We start from the raw sequence: 25,828 nt of genomic DNA, 5'->3' as shown, positions 1-25,828 counted from the left end.
ATACCATTTTCTTGATAAAACCAGCTGCCAAAATGAAACTATACATTTGGTGCTTGGAAAAAAAACCCACCAAAAAAACGGGGTGGGGGTGGGGCGGAAGACAAAACCCTACTGGCTGTTATTAGTAGCAAAGTGGTGGAACACAAAACCAACAGTCAGCATTCAGTGCAAGAAGAAAGCTGAGTGCTGTGCACAGACCCTCTGCAGACAGGGGTTTGAAAGACGGGCTCTGCAGCCTGCCACCAAGAATTTGCCTTCTTGTACATTGCGACTTACACAGATGTTCGCATAATTTCTTGCATATGGACAGCAAAAGGAGCATTCATTTCAAGAATGACGTGATTGTCTGTGTGGTAAGGATAAGAAGGGAAAACTTTCAACATGTATCCAATGATACAGCTAAATGAGAAGCCAAACTGTTCCCAAATGCACTCAAAGGACTTCTCATGAAGTCAATGACAAAACGCAGACGAGACTTCATAGCACTCTTTCTTCCTCTCATATAAAAACCTGAATTAAATTACACTCAAGCATCTTACAATGAGATTCAGGAGCACAAAACATACTGGAGCATCACAGTGCTCACTCACCACCACAAAACATTAACTAAACTTGCTCTGAAAAATGTTTTGACTTTTTATAGAGAAGCCAAGGGAGGGGGGGAAAAAATGATGCTTGCTGGGCTGGTTTTTTTGTTTGGTTATGGGTTTGGGGTTTTTTGGGTGGGGGGTGTAGGGTGGGGGGGTGTAGGGTTGGGGCAGGGGGGTCAATGTTGGGTTGAGTTGGGTTTTTTTTGAAGACTTCATTTGAAAGCAGCCAAACTCCCTTCTGCTTCTGTAAGGCAAACTACCCGAGCACTGGGTGTGCTGAGGTCACAGGAAGAGAGTACTTAAGCCTATGCTTAAATTCGGGACAGCCTTGTACCAGATGCTTTGTACAAAAACTACTGAACTCCTGCTTAAGCCCTGCCTTAAGGAGAGATGCTGCTTACCTGCTGCCTTAGGGAGAGATGTTTCCCTCAGACTGCTCTTCAGCAGCCCCTGTAGGGCTCCAGCCCAAAGCCTACTGCAGATTAGCAGCTGTCATTCCGTTCACTTCAAGGGATGCAGGATCACCTCATGGGAAATGAATACACCCAGCACTTCTTTCAGGTGTCCAGCAGGACATCCCGCAGGATGGAGCCATCACACAGCACCAATGAACTGAGAAGGGATGCTGGAGCAAATTCACCCTCGTGCCAAGTAAAGCATATACAGAATTTTTTATTTGGTCCATTTTCACTGCAGAAAAGATAACAAATCTGTGTTCAGATCACTGGCTGGAGAGAACATGCAGCATGTGAAGACCAATGCCAAAAAATTCCAATTAATCTTTTTATTATTATTATTATTAGATTTGTTGGGGTTTTCTTCCAATTTAACATACTGAATGAATTCCTGAAATGAAACAAAACCTATATGAGGAAGAAAGCAAGTAAGGTTATTTCAGAGGTACCTTCCAGCAACACCAAAAAAGCATACATGTTCTCCCTTGAACAGCATTATTATCACTAGAAACCTCAAGTATGCTCCCACCTTCCTTCTCAGCTGGGCAAAACAACACGTCTTCAGAGCTGCCATTGGTTCAATGAACTCAAAGGCTGTGAAAGTGCACCCTCAGCTCTTTGTAACATGTTGCCCTCCCCTGTATATTGCTCTAATGATCTGAGCACCCAGCGCGTAGGACTCCTCTACATCACCGCCTCATCCTGACATCTTCTAAACCAAAGTGTAACAAAGAAAAAAGTAAGACAGCAGAAGGGAGTCACTTTGGAAAGTTAAGCAGCACCAAACAAAACCCTAACCTTCTTTTGGCAAGGCGAAAGATCTGTATAACACGTTTTCCTCCTACTAAATACATTTACTCTTAAAAATCGATTTCCTCTGTCACTATTTATTTCTGCACGTTGCTCAGTGGTTCTGAGAAACTGCATGGAAAATCATGTTACACTTGTTAAATTGACCCTACAGGGCCATACCACCAGTGCATGCATCATCCCAAGAGGCAAGCCTGCCAAACTCATGCTGTGCATATCATCACTAAACCCAAGACAAAATGCAAATTTGGCTGTATCATAGCTGATTTGCATAGCTTTCCACTGGTCTTGTACAACCTTTTTACAAAATGCCAATTTACTTCACTTTCCTACAGCTTATTACCAGTGTGAGGTACTTACAGCTTTTATGCAAGGCAGATTTAGTAGTTCAAACATTAAAAGATATAATTAAATGCCTTTTGGAAATAGAACATAGCCTTCAATGTGACAACATAAGGCACAAGACTTTGACTGTGACACAGAAATGTTAATGTCCCTTTGCAAAGGTGCAGACCCCTCTCTCTCACATGCTCGAGAGCTGCACAGCTTTTTCTGTTTTTTATCTGATCTGCAAAAGCAGAAATATTTGCTTGCAAACTATGAAGGGCCTGAATCCAGTTACTGAGTACACATTTCACTCACATTGATATCAGAATGGATGGCTGCCAGTTTAGTCTCTTGGCTGGCATTCAAACATGCTGATTGCCGATTGCTGAGCCTCCTTGGATTCGGAGTTCATGATTTTAAAAAAATAAGGAGAGAAAAAAAATCCCTGAACACGAAACAAAAAGCCTTCCACAAACATTTCTGAGATGCTACTGGGCTAATTTTCCCCCTCTCCTCTTTTGTAAGCTCAGTCTCTGGAAGCGAACACATACAAGTAGCACTCCGTGTCAAGCCAAGCAGCTAGGGAGTTTGGACCTTATCTCCAAACCTACAACACAACGAACATTAGATCTTTCCTAGCCAATCAATTTTCACACGTGTACCAGGGGCCAGCCCTCATTCAAGTCAGCCACAGAGGAAAAGATCTGTTTACACTCCTGTATCTTAACTTGACAAAAAAAAAAAAAAAAACAACAAAAAAAACCCCCACACACAAAAAAAACCAAGGAGAGAAAAAGAAGAACAAAAAGCTTGAAACGTGCCGAGACTTACATCACCACCAGTTAAGAGAACAGGAAAGGCTGTTTGCCTTACACAAACCTATTCTTTCCTTCTTTTTTTCCTCACTGCTTCCTACCAAAATCCACCAGGTTGAAAGGCAAGGCAAGAGCTCCTCAAAGCCATCCTGCTCCCAAGTACCTCATGTCTTCCTCGATGCAGCCGGCGCGCGGTGCGAGCCCTGCTTCCCCTGGCACAGCAGCAGACACTGTAGATCAGACCACTTAGACATTTCAATTGAACTTGACAGATGTTTGTTAATAGGCTCTATGATACGTTTGGGAATGGCCGCCTGGAATTGTAAAATGGTTTATTACGACAGTTTAATAAGCCCGGTGCAGACAGTTCAGTGCATTATTTTCTAAGGCTGTAAATGGAAGTGACCAGAATCTGAACTGGACAGGAATACACACACAACCTATAACTAACGCAGGGAATGGCAAGTGCATTCCCATAGTGTCTGTCCAACGGGACCTGATCCTGCCAGGTCCCTCTGGGAACCTCCCTGCTCCTTGCACGCTTAGTCCTCCATGTATCACCACAATTCACAGAAATCAGGTATCTCTCTTCGGTGATAACTGCTTGGGCTAATTATTAGCAAATTCAATTTATGCTAATTTGCCTGAGGGGAGGGGAGCATAAAATTAACTTGACACATTTATTTAACTTTTTACAGTATTATTATTATTTAAAATTTATGACAGCATCGTGCCCAGAGGCCCCAGTCAGGATCAGGCTCCCACTGTGCTCAGCATCCCCCTGCATGTGCCTGAATGTCCTCCCAGCATAATTTTGAGGCAAAGGCCCCGTCCCTGCAAACTGTTATGCAAGTGCTTGCCCCGAACACGGGGAGCGAGGCTGGGGAAATTAAAAGCACATTAGTCGTGCTGAAGCGAAGCAGGTGCATTAAGCCACCACATCCTACCATGCACTGGCAGCCCACACCAAAAAGGCTCCTATTTTGGAAGAAAGTGACAGTTGAGTCACTTCTGTTTCTACCATTAAACACACACAAACATCCCCCCCTATCTACTGCTGCCTTTTCTTGCTTCTATCTTATAAACAGGACCATCATCCAGTGAATAAAAAAAAAAAAAAATCACACGTGGAGTGAAAGGCCCCAGACAAGAGAGAAGATATGGGTTAGTAACTGATTTGGGGAACTGTCAAAATCTCACCTTTTATTTTAGATGCACAATGTGTAATGACACAGTTTTTCCTTGCAGTGAACTTTGAAGGATATTTGCCTGAGGAAAGCAGCTAGCTGTTCCACCTGCCTTCATGTCTGGACATACCCTGAAAGGTCACCATTTGGATGATCATAACCACCCATCGCTCCTGAGTAAGTTGCCCTTTTTGTTTATATCCAAGTATGCTTAACCTCATTAAACAACCCGTATTATCAATGTCATCGTATAATCAATATGCTATCATTACTTTAACTGAAACAGATTCAAATATTTTACAATATTTAGCCCAAAGTAGGGAAAACAGGATCTTTTCTGAGTTAGGGCCTTAAAGCCTTCAGAGTACCAGCTGTACTGACATGAAGTACGCAAAAGAGTGAAGAAGGAATTGCTGAGAAAGGGAATGCTGCCTTCAGGAGTCATTCGAAGACCATCAGAATTAGAATATTAGGGTTAGAAGACCGTCTCTTCCTCTGGGTTTCAGGTGGTGTTTTGAAGGGAGCCATCCATACTGTATGCTCTTTGGATTTGCTGGGGCTAAAGGGTACTACACAGAAGTGAGCATGGTCTAACTTTCCAGAAGCTTCAGAAGCTCCTCAGCTCAGAAGCAGGGGAGATGCTAGCAACACGCTCCACTCGTGACCTGCCCCACACCCCAAAAAGAGACAAGTTTAGCCCATACAAGTAGAGAAAAAATGGAAACATCAGGAGAATATTCACTGGAGTGGGCTGTCCTAACAACCTCGTTTCAGCACAGCATTTCAGGAGGCAGTAAAGCAGGCAAACTCACCTTCAGGGCTGCTCCTCCACAGCTAACTGGCCTCTCCGTACCCAAGCACCACAAAGACCTTAGAGCAGATTTAACCCCCAAACTCACACAACTGGTGTAGCAGGTGGAGTAAGGGCTTTTCCAGAACTACAGGGGTTTATTTCAAAACGTACTGCGTTAACGTGTCTTCTGTCATCCTTCTGCTTTCCTCTACTTCTTTTGCTGCTGCAGTTCACTAGAGCTGTTTCAAGGTTCCATTAAATATGTCAAGTCTTTTACATGCAACTGCAGCCTTGCAGCACAAAATGAAACAGAGGCAGATGAAAGGAAAAGAAACCATCATTTAGCCACACACAAATTCTGAATATTTTGCATACCACTCCTAACAAGGACTGGCAGCCCACACCAAAAAGACTTCTGTTTGGGAAGAAAGTAATATTTGAGTCACTTTTGGTTTTATCATTAGATATGAAGACATCAAACATCACCTCCTGCCTAATGCCTTCTCTTCTTGCTTCTGTCTTATAAAAAGGGCACATGTTTCTGAGGTCCTTTAGAGCACTGCCTGCTTGACTCAGCACCACGGCATCTTTTGGTGCATGCAGGTAGCCCCATAACTGATGGAGTGTGTAAGATGCCACCCACGGCTCTGCTGAGCTGCCACCCTGGCAGGATGCGGTACCAGTCTGGTCTTTAATACCAGAAAGGTACATCAGGAACAGGTCTACAAAGTACTGTTTGTGCTGCCAGTAGAAAGCACGGGCTTTGCTTGCTGCTACCCATCCCCCTCTCACACTACCATTTTCTGCTGAAGAAGAGGCACCTGAACTCTGCCGGCTTTTGCCCTGCGGGCCACGCTTTGCCCATGCTAGTCCCATGAGTGAGACACCTTTGCTTAGATTATAGTGAGATGAACTTCTTGGAAGGGGGAGTTGAGCCCTTTCAACCTTTTACTCCTAATGGTTGGCTCCATTCTTTTTAAATTCCAAAACAGCAGCATCATCCATTCTTTGACAACAGGCCTTTATCAGGTTAAAAAAAAAAAAAAAAATAATTCAAACTAACCTGCTTACTTCAAAGCCATGCTCTCATAATTTTAGCTGGCACATCATGAACAAAATGGTCTAGAACTAACCTCAAACAGTCATCTGGAGAAAAACAACATATTTTCCCATGTCATCACCACTATAGCACATACTAACCACAACTATTCAGCCTGTCAATTTTCAGTTTATATTATGATAACTTTACCTAAAAGCATTTCATGGTTCAAAAACAGCAAGTGCAATGCCAAGGAAACATTTGCTGAACTGACGAGGATGGCAGCACTGGTGTGAGGAATATGCTTTCTGCAGAACAGGAAGCAGAGTAAAAAGAGGTTTCACTGGGGACAACAGACTTCTCAGAAATTCCACAAAACACTGCTTGAGGTTGGCTTAATCCTACCGTCTAATCATGGATGTGAAGGAGGCTTAGTTTGGTCCTCCGGTGGTAAATTTTCCACGAAAATCTCCAAGAACTGTGATGAATGGGAAAACGAACACGAGTCTTTTTTTACTTGCCTTAGCATCTCCACACATAGGAAGGTTTTTCACATCCACTGAGCATTTGATAGAGGTAAAAAAGTAGAGCCATGGTATCCTGGACAAGGAACTACGTGAGAGGCACAAAAGCAATGCATTTCAAAAGGACTTCAGTAAATACACTTTTAGCCATGCAATCCCCATGATTCACAAGGAACCAAACATTGTACAGCCTTCAGTTATTTTCCTCGTTTTAAGGAGGTCAAAGGCAAACCCCTCATTAACAAAGCACTGTGGTTCAAATACTATACTGAAGACTCCTTGACTTTGACAATTGTACCCCTACACTCAAGGCTCCAAAAAAATTCTCATGCTATAACGCTGCCTGTGTCGCCACTCCAGAAGAAAATGAGAAGTCACCGTATCACCCCTCAGTGACCCAGGGCAAGGAGAGGACAGCTATGACTGCAAGAACTTGAGTTGGATGCTTAGGTAGGGACAGCAAACCAAGCAAAAAAACCTAAATCAAATGAAAGCAAACAAAAAACCCTTGAGAACTCTATGAAAACACTCCACAACTTATAGTATTACTCTCTTCTTTATACTGGTTTGCCCAAAGCTGGGCCAGAGAGGCACCATGCAGGTTTCCATAATAAATTAATTGGTAGCTTTGCTTTTGTGGACTGCAAGAGTGGTCTGAGCCACTTTGCTTTGACTGTCCCTTCCCTGCCCCTTCTCCTCAGCAGCACTGTGACTTCCTACGGTGCAGCTTAAGACACACCAGGGCAGCTCTACACCTGGGGACAAAAGGGAACGCATCTGCCCCTCTTGGTTTTGGTGGGAGACACACTGAAGGTGACACGCTCTCCCCAAGGACAGCCAATTTCAATACTGGCTGGCCTCTAAATGAGCCTCCTGTAAAGGGTTGCTCTGAAGCCATCGTTCCCTCTCCTCACTATTTATGAATATAAGGGACGTGTGTTCCTATGTGTCCTTCTCTGGACAGACCTTCTGCCTAGAAGGAAGAAGGGAGTGACAAGAAAGAGGCAAGCGTGGGGAAAAATGGGCAGGAGCCCTGCAACTGAGCTAACATTTGTTTCAAAAGTGAGTGGTTACACAACTGCAAGGCCCCGTACCCCAGACTTACAGTCTGAGACGCAAGTTTGAGCAGATCTTCCATGATCTCACAGTGAGTCTGAGATAGACCATGTCCAGTGCTCACAAAATACATAGCTGTGTTCCTCCATCGCTCCAACAGCAATTTATGTCAATGAATGTTCTGCTGCCAATACGCACCGAGCTTCCACTCCGGATGCCAAAGCCGTGCTCCACACAAAGCTGGGACTGTGTGGTGCCCAGGCACAGCTTGCTATTAGCTGTATTTTCCCCCCATCTCAAGGAAGCTTTAAGGCAACCACCTGGAGAAAAGCAGTAGCATTGCAAGTTGTGTCTAACTACTCAATAAACTAACCTCGATTTTTTTATGCAAGTACTGCAACTCAGCAGTTCTACTATGGGAACCCAGAAAACATGAGACTTTCTTAATTTACCAAGAACTACTGTATACTATTGTCAGCTATTGAAAATCTCAGTGTACAGCAGAAAATATTTTGAGTCAACAGACTGAAAAGCAAGACTGCTGGATTTTTGTTTGATTTTACAGCATGTTTGACGTTTTCAAGAGGAGACTTAAGGAGATGCAGTATCAGATTTGAAATCTTACTTCTCTGTTGAATCTTTCATTATTTTCAGACTGTGTAATATATTTTAGTTTGATTTTATGTATTTTTTTTTAATACAAAAAATACATTTCACAGTTGAGGCTTTATCACGTTCACAGTACTTAAACATGTGCCTAACTGTAAATCAGTGAAGCTGATTGAAAACAAAGGGATAATGGGGTGTTAAAAAGGTAAGTGTGCCCCAAAGTGTTGCCCTGAAGAGGAACTGGACATAAGCATCTGTTTAGGTGTCTCTAAAATAGGTCTTCCTTGTCTAATAATAAGTACAGATCACAATACACCTTGTGTATCAAATGGTATCAAAAGCTACGTGTCTTGAGGAGAAAGACTGAACAGAGAACAACTGGAAGCCTCTGGGCATAAGATGTGATTGTTTTATTAGAAGGAAGATTAACACACAGGGGCCACAGATAAAGCTCTAACTCGAAAGGAGTATGAGTCAGGGAAGTTGTTCCAGATGGCAGAACCATGTGGGATGTGACTCTCCCACCTACTGTGGAAATAAAAATGAAGAAATGAAAACTTGGTGTTGAGAGAGCATATAGGACTGACAGGAAAAGAAGGGACTGAGAGCAGCAGAAGGAAATGAAAGGCAGAGTGATGATATGAGGCCTTCAAAAATCTTGAAATGCAGCAACACCACTTCAATCAGCCAGTACAAAAAAGGCTCAGTCACTTTGCTTCAGATAAACCCTAACATCTCAAAGTTTCAGTGCCTGTCCAGAGCACATTCCCTCTACTTCGGAGTTTGACATACCATGTGAACAGCTTCTCAGGAGCATCTTCCAGTACATCGTCCTCAAGGGACGGATGACGTGCAGGTGGAAGACTGCTGCTTCCACCCCTGCTGACATGTCCGACATCATAACTGAGTAAGACAGGATTATGTCAGATGGTGTCTTGGGCAACTTAAGACTAATGGAAAATTTTAAAATGTGAAAATTAGGCTGAATATGACATAAGACTTATTAACAACTCCTTAAGAGAAGTGGAGGAAGCCACAAGGTCTGGGCACGGGAAACAGTAAGACAAAACACTTCAAAACACCTTGCAGGGAACTGTCCTGTCAGGAAAACGCACATGGCATGATCTACATAAACACATCTTCTGCACCTCTTACTTCAATGCAAACAGGAGGTACATAAAAATAAAAGAATAATCAAGTATGAGCTAATTGACAAAGATCTGAAACTACTCTAGTCAAATTCCCTTTGAATCAAAGATGGGATTTTCAGACAGAAGTTCGAGGTGATCTTCCTGAACTAGTTAGTCCATTCCCTGCACAACAGTCCAGGTCACCATCCACAAAACGACCGCAAAGGTCGGTTGATTGAGGAGTCAATGCACACATGCTCCAAAACCTCCATTCTCCCCCATGCACATATGCACAGGTACATCACGATCTCTTTGATTTGGAGAATCTTTTTATTACCATTTAAGTATTCAAATGCCTAGCCAAAATGGGCTTTGACCAAGGCCTATACACCTAATGCCATAATAGTAATAATAACAAGTCCGATATGAGAGATTCTTATTAAAAAGGCAGAGAAGTACACATCACATATAAATAATCCCTGAAAAATAATTTCAGAGACAGGTCTGATCTTGAATTTCTGTACTGAAAGCCTAACCTGAAGTCTATGAAGTCACTAAAAAGACTTGGAGACTTCAAAGCTGACTTTAGGCTACTGTATTTTTCCATGACTGATGCTTTCCAGTCATGTTCCTTTCTGGTCACGGCTTCTCCATTTCAATGCAACAGAACTTTAAACCTAACACAGTTGAAAATGAGTGACCTGAAGGTCAGTCTTGGTCTTCATATAATTATCTCTTGAAGAAGCCACAGAGCTTGTGGTCATCTGGCCACTTGTTTACCTGTCCCTTCTTCCCAGTGAAAGGATGCTTATGTAAATATTCCTGTTTTTTAAAATTTCAATTTGCAAATCTCTTCTTTCCTGCAAAGTATAAACAACTTCTTCCAAGACACAAGATTAATCTGATTGCTTTGAACTATCTTGGCTTTACCTGGGTGCATAAATGAGACATCTAACTGCTACAGCCATGTACATCAGCATGCCAGACACAAAGCAGTGCTAAAAACCAGGCTGCAACTCTTGCATATCTTTCATGCTTGTTTTTTCAGCCTTGAGGATTTCTTGCTTAGTCAACTTTAAATCTATCTATTGTATATACAGTACTATTTTAAAACAGCACTCAAGTGTACAAGATAAACATATGCCCCCACTGAGTTACTAAACATGAGATAATGAATTTGCATCCCTGCGATTATTACTACTACCTGGTAGCTTCCTTCAATGTACAGAGCAGTACAAAACCAGAGAGCTGTGCCAAGTGAGAGGCCCTGCGCAGAGAAAGGACAGCGCTCTGGAGGCACGAACAGAGCTGTGCAAGGAGGAAAGGCAGCAGTCACTGAAAACATGGCCTGCCACACACTGAATGTGTACAACGACCACCAGGAGAGAGTTTCTTCTTAGGAATGGGAAGGCTCTTCCACTTGGGATACGTGGGAAGAAGCCCCACAGCTACAGGGAAAGAAGGCAGCTCTAAATTTGCATTTGCTGCAGAAGTAAAATGTAAGCAGTGTGGAAGGGAAGAGGCATAGCAGCTTTGCCAAAGGTGCTAGGAAATATTCGGAGCTCCTTGTGGCAGAGGAACCCAGGTCTGCACAGAAGAGCAGTGAAAACATCCCAGGAACACGAGGCAGGCGTGTTCAGAGCAGCCAGCAACAAAACCACCACCAGGATTTCAAATGGCAAATTCAGTTGGAGCCATTCTAGTAACACGTTCCATTCTACTGAAGAACAGAGAAAGCAGGATTCGTGCTCAGTGTCTCTGCCATCCCTCCGTGTTCACCCATCTCTGCTCCCCTCCGGCACCCTCCAACAGCCCAGCCTTGCTCCACAGCCTGCCGTGCTGGCCAGGCGCCTGGGCCAGGGCTGCCACGCCTGCTGGATGCAGCAGTGGGGCTCACCACCCGCCAGAGTCAGCAAGGGCAGAGCTTGCTGCCTCTTCCCCCTCAGCGTCAGCACTAACTCATGCCTCTCACCTCCCCTCTCTGCTGAGTTTAGCAACACCACCAAAAAAATAAAAAAGTTGGAATTTAATTGTCTTTGAGACTTCTACTTGCTGGTGGATTTGGTGGGAATTAGCCAAGACACTCAGTGCTATGGGGGGCAGGGAATGGGGACAGACGAGCAGACAGACACACACCGCCACCACACACACCTCACTCGCCTGGAATCCAGACTAAAAACACCCAGGCTCTGGAGAAGAAATACTCATGAAAACATTTCATAATGCTTTACCAAGGAGTGATATCAGTACCATTATCTCCATTTTATGGCTGCAGCACTGACTGGTCACGGCATGCCTTAAGTCACCCATCAGATAGCTTTTCCTGCTGGCTCTGCCATACGTCTCCTGATTGCAAGTCAAGTGCCCTGCCAGTGGAGTCATCCCAAACCGCAGGCTGCGTGAGAGGAAAGCTCTGCAGGAGTTTCTACATGACTACATAAATGCTGGCTAGTCTCTTTGCAGACAGGTAGGAAAGGGAAGAAATTTAAAGGTGCAATAGAAACTAAGAAATGCAATTCTCCTTTCAAAAGGCAATACCTGCCTCTACCAGGCTCAGGGCACTAGGTGTTATAGATGTATTTCATCAAAAGGCAACGTATGGCAAGACTGGCTACAACCAGCATACACCACACAGGTGGTTGGCTTAAAAGAAGAAACAAGACAGAACCAAAACAGAAACCCAAAGAAGCCTGAGCAAGGGAGAAGGTGGGATCTGAACGCCAGCTTTCTGATCGGGCACCTTCTTAAACTCCTGGGGGACCCACTTCAAGAAACCCATAATGTTTGCACTGCGCTTCAGCTCTAGCCATGCTTAGCAGTATTCAGCCAAACCTTACTACGGTTACATTTTTACAATTTTCCATTGTTCCCTTTGCATGTGAAAAGATGAAGTAATCAAAAATTGGTCAAGAATAATTTAAATTATTCCTTTATTAAAACCATGCAACTTCCCTTGTCTTATCCCTTAGGTTTCAAATTTTGCGTATCAGAATTACTTCTTACCCAGGGAAGAATGTTCCTATCATTACATGTTGAATCTAAAAAGATTGGAAAATAGGACAGGAATTATCAGATTTACTTTTTAATACAAGAAATAGTATGAAAGAGCAGCGTGAATTGCCATTTTATTTCTCTAATTGAATATCCTCCTTTGTATTTCCTCCTTCCTTATTGTTTTCAGGTAAAGATCAAGGATACAATTTCTCCGCTGCTCCACCATAAAACAGAAGGCAAGTAATGAGCCCAGCAAGACTCGACCTCTGCCATCAGTGTCCTACCTGCTGTCAGCCTGTTCAACATCAGCGGGGTAGAAATGCCTCAGACTAGATACCACAAGCTCTCCCACACTGCTGCTATTACTAGTTTTAAGATTGATGGTCCACACAGGTAATTACATTTGTAGTGACAAACACTGCCAGAGACCGAAGTTTTTGCAGTGTTTGTTTTGAGCTGCTGCATAGCTACCACCACAAGTCACTGCATATTAATGCAATGTCAAAAAAAGTACCATGTGGTGATGCCAGGACACAGCACCGCTCTCTTTTTGTGACTTCCTTCATCAAGGTACCAAATTCTCCGTCCTGGTACACCTCTGAGCTACATTCAAATAAATCAAGTGAAAGGATGCTCTCAGAAAGGAAAGCTTTCAAGAACGCAGTGGTTTGATGCATGGGAATGGCTCCCCAGATAAGTGCTCCTCTCACCCTGCTGCAAGCGTGACCATACCGTCCACCCTGATGAGGCAGGTAGGCTGGCTGAGAGCCACATGTAGCCTCTTCGAGGGTCAAATACTGTTTAGATAAGGCGCTGGCCTGACTAAGAGCCATAAGAAAGCCCTCTACAGGCCCTGTTCCAGTGGGCCAGTTCACAGACAAACATTCACCAATCTGCAACTCCTCATCCCCCACACCATCTTCCCCAAAACAAAAAAATGGAAAGACAAAAAACCACAGAACAAAAAAAGAGATGCTTTAATATGACAAATCTTTTCTATACCAAATTCCTTGGGGGTTGCAGCACAATACAGGCACCGATGAACTCATGTGAGTGCAATTTCAGTTTCAGCAACACTGATACCGTACCAGCTTTGCACAACCACAACCAGATAGTTTAACCAGATAGTTTGCTTTGCTCTTTGCAACATTTTGAAGTCCTGAAGGACCATTTAAAAAGAAATGCCTTCACAGAGCTTAAATGCATTATGCCATAAGCCTTAAAAGACCAACCCTAACTCAATTAAGGACCACTTATCCTGCTTCCAGTTGCTCTTCTGAAGAAGCAATCACCAATGCTTTACAGGTTGCCTTTAGCACTGGCCTGATCAAACAACAGGCTTTGTGCTGGCACAGTGGTTTCACTCCTTGACCACGGATAAACACAGTTTCCTACTGCTTGGAGGCTCCAGCCCTGACATGCCAAACAGCCTTAAGAGCATGCACAGGTCAACAAGCAGGCTCAGGGCTCAAGTTTGTAACAGCAAAAAAAAAGCTATTACAGGCCTATGGGAGCCATTGGGTGCAAATGCTGGGATTCGTCCCCTGCCACTAGTAGTCCAGTGCTCTTTCATCTGCTGCTCTCCACTTTCAATCCCAATGCAGTCATTTCAGTGAACAAAAGCTCTTCCCACTCTTTCAGCTCATTTTTATACACTTAATGGGTGCAGACCTGGGAGCAAACTGGAAACTGCCAGTCCCAGTCTGACCATGGAGAAACATAAATCTGCCATTCTGCCTGAGCTGTCTTGTTCAGGTGCTCCTGACAAGATCTTATTAAGCAGCTGGAGTGAAACCAGTAACTAATAGTCATGATTTAAAACTGATGAAATACCTGTTATCGTGAAAAAATATATATGGCTTGTTGTCATGTGTGGTTTATACAAAACAGACTTTCTCTAGAAAACAGGGAGTACAGCTCAGTCTGAATCTCGCCTGCCTTATACACGCTCCAGGGGGGCAGAGCCACACACATCCCTTTGCAAGAACAAAACACATCTTTCTAGTACTAGATACACTGAGCCAGTGTTTACACACTGATCTGCTAATAAGCAGACCCAGGAATTCCAGAACATGAGATTTATATTTATTACTATTCTACATTACCACAGAATGTGCCAAGTTTGGGCACTTTAAATTATGAAGGCTGCTATTGCACGTTCCTTTATCAGTCTTTCACACAACTGTGTTACTGAAGCCTCCCGATAAGAATGTCTAAAATGTCTGCTATGTTTTAAAACAGCAAACTCTTCCTTTTCAGCCCTGACCCAACCATTTCAATCAACAAAGCTCTTTCTACTCTTTCAGAACACTGTCTGCTCACTTAATGGTTATGATCATACTGACTGTCTTGGAAACTGCTACTCCCCAAAATAATACGGCACAGCTATTTATTCATGGCAGTGGCTTGACGCGATATTTTAAGGACTACCATTTCACAATATGGAATGAAACATGGACATGCATCTTTTGACAAGAGATCTATCACACTTCAGGCATCATACACAGAACATTAACGCACCTTTTAAATGAAGAAAATCACAAAACTGTGCAACTAAAACAAACAACTTGCCAAAACCAGCATACGTTTTTGCACTTGCTTTTACATTCCCAGGCTCACTAAGATCAATGTATATATAGATAGGCATGTGTGTATGTGTGTATACATATGCATTCATTCCCAACCGTGGCTCTCAGGAAGGTGCCAGTCAGAGGAAGAACAGTCAGGAGTGTAAAAAGCCACTTCTACTATAATGAGCAAAAATAGTTTTATTTGTTGTCATTTTGGGGTTGTCAGGCTTTTTTTGATTGTTTCTTCTAAAACCTGTCTTCCGTAAGCTCAGTCAATGTCTTTGTAACAGTATTTGATAGCAAACTTAACTATATTGCAATAACTACAGCTGGAATTGAGCGTTAAAACACCAAATTATGAAAGTCACCTCTCTCTGCACTCATTTCATTCTGCAAGAATTCCACTTGGGAAGGAAAAAGGGAGAGGGAAACGCACAGCTAATTAGCGAGGTTTCACAATCTAATTCAACCTGCCAACCCATTTCTCTGCCAGTCCTGTACACGTAAATAAGGTAAAAAGCGGAAAGTCCAAGCTCTTCACACTTTCATTCCTCAGGCTCACCATTTCTGATTCTCTGCCTGGGTCCTTCTGTCTCATTCCATCCCATTCCCCACCCTTCCCAGCTTGGGAGTTCCAGACACCACCTTCAGAACCAGGGAACTCATTCACATGCAACAAAACAAACAGGACACTAGCAGCACGTGTTTTTTGAGAGCAAGGAGGCTACAGGCAGTTGTCATTCAAGACCTCCGCTAACACTCAGCCCTTCCACTGCAGTCTCAGCAAGCCACGCAAAGCTCAGTGGCTCCTGATAGCACATACATTAAACCTGCAGTAAATACCTGTGCTGCACAGCACAGACTCGCAGCCTTGTGTGGAGTGGGCTCAGGCGTTTCGAGGCCACGCTGCAGGGCAAGACTGTACAGACACACTTGTTTGACTCTCACCAGTGTCAGGCAGCACCCTGCTTAGTCTAATTAGCATAATCAGAGAAGATGTAAGGGGAGAAGCAGGGCTAATTAGCCTGAGCAAAGCACCTTGTCAGCTTGGGAATCTCTGCACAGGGCTCGGATGCACAAATAGATGTACCCATCGTGACTGAGCCTTTCTCACTCCCTGCAGTCAGCAGGTATTTCATTATGCCCAAGAACTACTTACTGCTGAAGCAACGTGTCTTGTCATCTGAGAGCAGAGCGAGTGGTTCCTCAGTTCTTAATGCTGCTTTTTTGAAGTGAAGAACTGCAGGAGTCTTACAGACTGATGTATGATGCTTTCTCCCATTGCATGTGCTTAGCCAGATCACAGTTTTCCTTTGCACAATCTTTTTTGAGAGAGGAGGATCCTATTATGTTTGTCCTGTATTTGTTTTTTTCTACTTCCTTGCATAGCATTCTAGGTAGCTGAAGAGAAGGAGAGGAAGAACATGGTGCTAACAATAGCTTCACTACTTCACTGTACCTTCCCCATCTCAAAATACTCTCCAGATGGAAAGAGTTTATTTGTAAGTAGGCAAGCAGAAGGCTGGCTGAAGAAAAGTGATAATTGCATTAGAATAATAGTAACAAGAAACCCCAGAGCTAATGAAGACTGCCTGCTTCATTTGAGAAGAGACTTCACCCTATAATGAAGACACATAAAGCTCACTCACCCTTTCTATGAATGTCATCAGGAGCAGTAGGACTGCTCACCAAGCAAAACCCCTTCAGCTGAACTGGTTTAACTGGTCAATGATAACAAGAAGGAAGTGCTTGTATTTGTAGCTCCTTGATTGCTCTGCAGGCTATCTCTCAGGTTGAATATAGATAGTTAGAAAAACATAGTAAAAGTAAAAAAGAAACCTGGTAATTTTCACTGTGGATCTAATGGATGGATCTTAACTCAGAAGGGAGTTAACGAGGACCTTACCGCCTCAAAGAGCAGCACTATGGGATGCAGACTGAATGACAAGAGGACATTATTTTGCCTTTTTTCCCCAATAAAAAGCTGATTCCTTAACCAAGTAGCTTACAGTGCATGGTTTTGCAAGTAAACAAACAAAACCCCCTCCTTTCAAAAAATGTAAAATCAACCCAAAACACTGTGAACATGAAAAGCATTAGCTCCTCCAGTGCTCTTCCTGTTCCTCCACCCTAAATGTCAAACTCACTTTGACTTCATCAGAGGTTCATCTTACCTGAGGTTTCTTTTTGTGAACTCTTTGCATTGGAAATGCTAAACCAAGCTCTTGAGAAAAGAACATTTTATTTGCCAGCGATACAAACTCCTGGCAGCTCAAGGCTTAAAGCACAGTTTTCCCTCTGCCTCCATGGTGGACACCTCTCTGTTGCAAGGTATCTCCATGGTTCTGGTCACAAATGTCCACATTAGCGAAGCCAAACTACATTTTGCCCAGCTTCTTTCAACTGGCACAGCTTTCATAATGCTTTAGCAGGATTCACTGCAGTCCCAACACTGGAAGTGAGACAAAGGGAATTTATACATCGCCACCCCCAATTCTGACTGAAGGTCGCCTGGCACCAAAACCCATGAATAACCTTCCTCTCCTCATCTAATGCAACCCTCACTCCCCAAGCAAATTTGCTCCTATTACTAGTGCAATAACTTGGTAATAACTTGCACTTGTGCAATACACTTGATTTGCCATAGTGGGGAGGGTTTTTCTATTATTTAAAGAGCTGCCAGGAAAATCCATTAGAAATAAAAGACTACAGCATATCAGGTTTCCTTACCCTGTCTCTAGTTCTGACATCTCAACAGGGAAAGAAGCTAAGAGCAACCCTGGCAACTCGCTGCTTTATCTTCTTCCTCTTGACCTTTGTGCCATCAGGTGTCTCTGAAACACTCATCAGTGTCTGCAGCTGGAAACACCAATGCCCATTAACAACCAGAAACAGAAAACTCACTGACAAGCAACACTGATAGCATCAATACTGCCAGTTTGTCTAAGACTATCTAACGTTCCTTCCCAGCATAAGCATCCAGGGTCAATATGCCTGGCAAGCTGCAAACAAACCTGCAATAAATATGAATGAACAAGTTGTTCAGAATAGTATTCTGCTACGAACAATTTGTTCAGAATAGTATTCTGCTACAAAGGGCTCGTGATCCCTTTTAACTAACCTACCAGTAGCAGCAGCCTTTCCTTTTGAATGCACACTCCAAGCAGAAAATGGAAAAAACCCTCCCCTCTAGGAGAGCTTAATTTATATTCTCTTCCTGCTGCTGCTGCCACAAACATGATCAGCTTTGAGAGAAGCATCAGCAGGCTACTAGATACTGTTAGGGTCACCGTGGGCACAACAAACCAGCTCACCAGTGATGCTCACTAACACAGTAGCATAATAAAGCAGCACTGAAAAAGAGGAGAGGCAGAAGAAATATTCCCACAGGCATAGGAACCGGTGTTTTGGTCAGCTTCATCCCAGACACAACTTGCAAATACTAGAGCAGCTTTCACGTTATCAATCTGCGAAGGCTGGGTTTGGTTCCCAATGCTGTTTCTTGGCTTCACTGGAAGTCTCTTGGACCAAGGAGTGCTGCAAGCAAGGACCTGAAGTCTATTCTGCTGACACCACCAAGTTACAAATCAGAGCAACCATAAGCTGCACTGTTGAACAATATGAGACTCTTTTTCTCTCATGGACCACACTGCAGCCACCCTGGTACTGTAATCATTAACAAGCGCATTCACCTGCCTTCCTTGCTGCATTTACTCGCTCCAATGCACTAGTACTGCCTGCACTTCTCTAACGCCAAATCATGAAACAAAGCTGACAGCGAAAAGCTGGGGCAGCAGTTAAAGTGACTGCCAAAGAGAAATCTGTTTGTTCAGGCAAAAGCTGTTCTCAGTCCAAACATGGGAGTCATAATCTTACAGCCATTTGCTTGGAAGACAATGAAGGGAAGGCAGAACAGACTGAGAAACTACAGCTTGCTGCAGTTAGAGAAGAGAACAATCTTTGTGCCCAGATTTCTTTGCTCTGCAGGGTAAGTTTTACAAAGCTGACAACCGGTAGCAACATGTAGTGGCCCCAGGCGTCATGCCTGCCTATCAAAGAGTTGGATTTTAGCCCTGGAGAAATTACAACTTCTCAGTTCTCTGGAAGCTGTATCAGCCGAGAAGAAAGCAGAGAGTAATGAATGACCTAACTAAAAATTATTTTAATACATGGATTGCATACTGTAAGCCATAAACAGGGGTGCGGAGAGAACTGAGGGAAGATGGGCAGGAGGAAGACATCTTGTATTTGACAAGAACAGCATGGCCACAAATTACAAAAGGCAACAAAGTGGGGCTGCTACGACAGCAAAATCACCTCCTGGAGTGGTAGGGGCTGGCACACCAAATGGAAAGTACGGATCCACCAGATAAACCCTGGAGACAAGGGAGGAGGAAGCTCAACAGTCCAGGCTGGAAAAGACAGCAGGAAAAAGGCAGGTTCGGAAGTCATGTGTCAACGAGCCATCCAGCAAGAATATGGAGAAGAGAGAGGTGAATCCAAGGAAGCTGCATGGCCGTGAACAAAAAAAGTGTTTGGTCCTGCAGTGCTCCCTGAGTGCTGGTGGCTTATGGCCCAGTCGCTGCACATCCCTTTGCAGGACTCAAAGCCACCCTGGCCACATCCCTAGTGGGTGACAGGGGCCAGCAGACACAGCCCAGCCCTCCTGCGCTGCCTATAGGTGCCCATACACTGACCGTACGGGGATCCCCACGTAGCTTGGATGCTGCGTGCCACCAAGGCAGGTTTGCCACCCATGCACAGCGGCTTCGGGGCTGGGAGAGGGGATGAGCCAACCTGACATGCAGAAACATCTGCCACCGCCTCTGCACAGACACAGCAGGCTCTGCTGTATTTCTGCAACATCCATTTTAATCCAATGTTCATCAGTTAAAATAAACTGCCAGACCGATGGCCCAGAGTCACGGTCAGAGGCTTCTTTTTGAAGCCCTGCAAGAGACCTGAACTGTTTCAGCTTCCTCTCTCAAATGTCAGCCTTGAGCCGTTCTTGTCCGGCCAGCGGAAGCATGTGATGTGAAAGAAAAGCCAGGAAACAAGACTTTCTGAATAAACATTTATTTGGTGAGAAATACTTCTGATTTTTGGCAGAGAAATGTCAGAAACCTGAAGCCCTATGTATAGCATGCCTACAGAGTGCAATTTCTATTTAAAGGGAAGCTGCAGCTGTCTGTAGCTCCTAATGAAGAATAATGCCTGGGAACAAATTACTGCCATTTCTGAGAGACATTTTTCAAATGACAACAATTCTTCCCTTTTTCCCTCTCCCTATAAATACCAAGTGGCATATACTGGGCAGTTGTTGGGAAGAACGGACACACACAGAGCTCTCTCTCTTTTGTCAGCAGCCTGGTAATTTCCATAGAAAACCATGAAGTGGTTTAGCATACGGATACCAAAGCGATTCAAAAGGGAAGAGGTTCAGAAACATGAAGGCTGCGTGTGTCAAAACTTCCCATTGCTCTTCCAAGGTGTGCACAGCTCACCACTGGGCATCACTTCCAACCATGCCACAAACTCAGTGTTGAGGCTCAAGGCGTGGGAGATGGCCGCTCACAGAAAACCACAAAAAAAGGCTTGCTAATGTTCAATTTTCGGCACTCGTGCATGCTTCCTGTCCGAGGGGCTGCTGCAGCAGCAGTGGGGGCAGGCAGGGGAGGTGATGCTCTGGGGAGAGGGTGCGCCGGGCTGGGCCAGCCTGGCCGGGCAGCTCAGGAAGCAGCACTGACATCAGCTCCCAGCCCTGCTGCAGGTCCAGGTGCCAGGAAAAACAGCCGGTGGCCAGAGAAGGAGTATGAATGAGATAGGACCAGGGTGAAGGGAGCAAGAAGGGCCAAGGAGTGGAGAAAGCAGGCAGCAGCTTGAAAACGGGATGGGTCCTGAGCTAAGCCTTGTGCGGCCACAGTCCACAAGACTGTCTCCCGGGCTCAGCCCTTAGGGTGGCAGGTTCCCACTGAGGCAGGCATGGGCAGCCTGCTGGAGCAAGGAGCAGGGTTGTTTACTATCCTGCCATCTGCAGTTTGCCCCAAATAAGTTACAGATATGAGATCAACTGAAGACGTTTCAGTTATTGACACATACTGGATTTAGAGATCTATTTTCCATTTCCCACAAACCGTGCCAGAGGTTTTCGTGTAAATGCAAAAAAAAAAAAAAGAAAAAAAAAAAAAAGAAAGAAGTGAAGAAATGCCTGCGAGTGAGGAACACGAAGAGCTTATTCATTGCTCCTGTCAGAATGTGTTTGTGCTTGTGTGGCTAGCACTCCAAAAAAGCTGTGGCATATGTTTTCAGGATGGAAAAAAAACCACCTCAGGATACCTAAATCCTATCAGAAAATTACAAAACTGTATGCTGGGATTCACAAGGTACCCTCCTGCTAGAGCAAAGGAGCCTCGCCTTGCTTTGTTTTTACCCCTCACTAAGTGAAATAAATGTTCCTCCTTAACAAATCCTCCTGACATCCCTTTTTCTCTCTGTGAAAGAGGAATATGGACTTGATTTGTACAACCTCTGCTATTCCAGAAATGCGCTTCATCCAAATGAGAGCAGGAGAAAGGAAGAGAGAAATTTGTACTGTTTAGTAAACAGGCAGTTTCTAGGTGGATACGAGACACTGCTCCTCATTTACTGCCCCCCTCCCTCCTCAAGAGCCCCCCTTTTGCTGAAATTTGCCTGGGTGGCAGGAGGAGGCAGTGGAAGGGATGAGAACAGCTCCTGCTCACAAGGGATGATCATTTCTGCACATCTTAAGGTGACAACAACTCATGGAAGGGAGAGCAGTATTTTTCAGTAAAATCACTGTATACCGCCATTTCCTTCAGCAGAAACACCATCCCTCCTCATCCGGTATTCTTGTCTCCCCGACAGGATAAAGGAAAGAGAAGGGAGAGGAGGAGCCTTGCCGACCACCTCCTCCTTGCAGCACTGTCCTCCAAGCAGGAGCCAGGTGACAAGACAGAGTCTCGAGGAACTTTCAAATCGCTCTCCATCACCTACGAACGACTCCCTGAAAGAAACCGGTCCTGGATGCCAGGGTGAGAGCCATTCTCAAAAGCACTTTCTTTCCATCATTGGTAAGAAGACTGATGCTTTTTCTGTGCAAACCTGGGCCTCACGGGTGTGATTCAGGGTTTGGTGCCGCAATAGCAGACCACCAGGCTGTGCTTTAAGTGGGCTCATATAAAACCCTTTTGGACAGGGCAGAATGTAATAATCACACTGACAGCATCTTCGACAGATACTCCATCCCCTGTAATGGCTGACGATTGCCTCCTCCTCTCATGCAGTTTATCTGGCTGATCTGGCACACCACATACCTTAAGAGGACCCAGGAACGCTCCTCTCTGTATGAGGTGGTGCTGCTGTTGCAATAAGTGGAGGTGATTGCAACATCTCAAACAAACATCTCCTGTTATCCCAAAAGCTTTGCATGCTAGGACAGTTTTTTATTAATATCATTATTATTTAAGGCTGCCCTCCCCTGCACTAGGATGTCAGCGTGCAAAGTAAGCCCGTGTGGTTTCCAGGAAGTCTTTCCAAGTGTGGGAATAAGCTGATATGGCCACGTCTGCTTGGATACATAGACAGTGCGAAGCTCCAGGTCTCAGAGGCCCCTTATTCATCTCAATGAGTTACTAACTTGGCAGTATAGTGGTACTAACAACTAACAAGTCCAAATGTCAGCTTTAACAATTCCACCATAGATCAAAGCATGCAGGAAAGGGGAGAGATGATAAAGATTTTTCAGTCTTCTCTAACATTTATTTTGCAAGTAGCTCTTGGGAAAGCTGCACTGCTTAGACTCTGTCTCAATCTGCTTCCCAAAGCCTGAACCCAAAGGGAAAAGCAGAGCCAAGGAGGGCATCCAGCTTTCAGGGAGCTAGAAGGTATGCCCAGCAGTCAGAAGAAATACTTATATTTACTAAATTTATGGAAAGTGCAAAAACTAATTTGCTCAAACTGGAAGAATCTGCAGCTGTTTTATCACTACTAATGTCTTGAAGGGCCATCGCATACTTTGGACATAAGGATTTAAATACTAACTCACCTAATTTTGAAAATCCCAAGGTTCCTTCTTCATTCAAAAATAACGATTATTCTCAAACCAGGAAGGCAGAGAATTCTTGTTTTCCTCTGTTTGTAAGGATGTTTACATTTGATCTGCACATTTGCCCACTTCGACCCAGAAAAGCAGTAGGCTTCATGTAAAAAACAATGAACATAAACATATTTATGCCTTTTCTTTAGCCGTCCCTCATGGGAACAGTTTCTTTTGTTAAATGCCACATGTGGATGAGGATCTTAGTTGTATGCCTGTGTTTCCCTCTGAAAGGTGTGCTACTCTAACTTCCATGAACACAAACCTCTGAGAGGAGCACTTGTATTGAAAATACTCAAATTAATATAATAAACTGATCAAAGCAATTTGAGTTTGGAATACCAGGCATAAATAACCACATTTGCATTCCCCTAATTTGAAAGTGGCCCAATAATATCAAACATTATACAAGCAGGTATAAAACTCCTGAATCTGACCTGTAGATTGCTTAACTGATATCCATAATATTTTCCACTCTTATTAGGCTACACAATCACAAGGCATTCAAATGCAGTCTTAAGATATTTAACCAAAAAGCAGTAATAATGTTTTAAATAACCATAGCAGTCCAAGGAAAAGAAACCCAGCGGCTTTCCTTAGACACCACCACTCTGCCCTTGAAGACATTAAAAGAAAGAAAAAAAAAGAGAGGGAGAGAAATTCAAGTCTGGCTTTGCAGCCCAATCCAAACACACCTGCCTTTGTTTTCAGAACAAAAAGATGCCCAGTACATCACAGGGAGGGGAGCAGACACTACAGTGCAGATACCACCCCCCCAAAAGACACAATTGCAAGTACTTGTTATCACTGCTAGGAACTCACAACATTCACTACGTTCTTCTTCGGGGAATTCTGGATTATCCTTTAGCATGAAGATTTTTCAGAAGCTGCTGGATTGCTCACAGGTCCTCACTGGCTTTCTTCTTTCAAATAAAGTAAGATGGAGCTGTCAAAGAAAAGCAAAACAAAGTAAGAAAGGAAAGCAAGGAATAAAAAAAGTAAAACCCATAAAGCTGCTTAGCAAATGAACAATTGATTCCTCAATCTCCTTGAAGCAAATGCATTTTTAATGAGCTCCCACAATGGAGATTCCAGTACAGAATGCATGTACATCAAACACTGATCTAGGATAGGAAGAGTCATTTGCTCCGTACTTCATATTACCAACAATTAAAACCCAGTTCAGAGTTGCTGAGGCAGATACATAATTAAAATAGTTCTTGGATACTTCTGTTGCCATAACAAGAGGACGGACGAAAAAACTACTCAGGGTTGTTTTGAAAAGTGTCTGCAAACAAAGACCACGGTGTGCAGAGAGATCCACACAGAAAGATTTTTGTTCTCAATGAATTCCTCTAAGGGGACACAAACACCTATTTCTGTAGTTATCTATAATATTGCAACAGAGTACTACTGAAACCAAAAATAACACACACACACACTTGCTGTTCCTCAGTAGGAAGTATTTTTCACACCTGAGATTTTTAATATCCTGCAGATTCTTTCATACTTATTTTTCGACTGGAATTTCTTTGTGGACCAACTCTTAATTTTTTTTACCTACTGTACAAGGTATCAGACTATCCTCAGCCTTGGGCCTGAGAAAACTGCTCTGCTTCATTTTTATGTGAACCCTACAAAGAATACTAAAATAGTGTATTTCCACAGGGCCCAAACTGAACATTTTTTTCTGTCAGCCAGGTTCCCATGGTCTACCTGTACTTCCTAAAGTCTTAGTTTCACTTTGTGCCACAAACCTTTCCTATCTCCTTGACATAAGGCTCCCCAAACATTTCACATGTAATTTCAGGATGCATGCCCATGGATCCCATCCTGTCAGTGCTATGGTGGAAACCACGTCCCTGAACCGAAAACACACACAGGACATAAGTCTACACCTGAGACAGTACAAGCTCCCTTACTTTCAGTGGAGGAAACTAGGCAATCTAGAAAATGATTAATTTGACCTGTCTTAAGCATCTGCTTTAGGACAGAATGAATCACTCTCTAGAAAGGTCTGCTGCTCTCCCTCCATAAAGTGAGTCTAGACACTGAGCTCAGATTAGATGGCTACAGATGAATGCAGATGAATCTCACCCTACGTGATGGCAGGAAACAAGTCAGACAGATGGACAGGAGCAGTTCATGGGTGAAGAGCAGAGGGAAGGCAATGCAATGACAACTATTCAAAAAAGTTTACAGCCCTGAGACTGTCTGTTTTAGTCAAACATACAAAGCAACGACGACGTTGCTGACATACTCGCAGAGGCGTAGCCCTTGGAGAAGCCGGTAGTGCTGTTCTTCCAAAACCTTCCAAAACCTGAACCAGTATTTGCCCAGGTGATCCAGCTTTGGGGTAAGATTACTGGTTTTACCGGCTGAGGCTTAGCTCTCACAGAGCAGTGAGTGAAGCAGAGTCCAGATGGTTGGACTCTCCAAGGCACGCTGGCAATGATGATAGTGACCACTAGTCTCAGTTATGTGTCTTTGTCCCCTCCCTCATGGACTGTAGCAATGCAAGATACCCATTACAAAAGTCTTCACGGCTTAAGAAACTTGCAGTTGGAAGTACAACAGCTGTGTGACAGAGGCACTGCAACCCCAAGATCCTTGAGATACCCAGGTCCTGGCTACACTTCCAGGACTCTGGTCAACAGCTTCTCTCCTCTACTAAAATGGGACTCTGGTGCTTATCAGACAGACGCACACCATCAGGCATGATCTCACAAGCTTTGTAACTTCAGAACGCAGACCAAAAAGAGAAAGAAAACCCAAACCTACTTTTAAGTCAGCCCTCAAAATTTTGCTTAACA

At 43.9% G+C, this 25,828-nt stretch overlaps 1 protein-coding gene across 9 annotated transcripts in view; it reads right to left on the bottom strand.

The window, feature by feature from the left end:
• Positions 1-25,828, bottom strand: part of ATXN1 (ataxin 1) — a 212,324-nt gene that overhangs the window by 62,528 nt on the left and 123,968 nt on the right. For all 9 annotated transcript variants that reach the window (XM_055800121.1, XM_055800120.1, XM_055800124.1 and 6 more), the window contains one exon: positions 23,838-23,961. The gene's annotated coding sequence lies outside the window, so the exon portion shown is untranslated. The remainder of the gene's footprint in view (positions 1-23,837; positions 23,962-25,828) is intronic.

This window comes from Falco peregrinus, chromosome 3, assembly GCF_023634155.1.
Source record: "Falco peregrinus isolate bFalPer1 chromosome 3, bFalPer1.pri, whole genome shotgun sequence".
Taxonomy (NCBI): Eukaryota; Metazoa; Chordata; class Aves; order Falconiformes; family Falconidae; genus Falco; species Falco peregrinus.
Note: the sequence above shows the minus strand (reverse complement) of the source record. Positions and strands in the feature narration are given on the sequence as shown.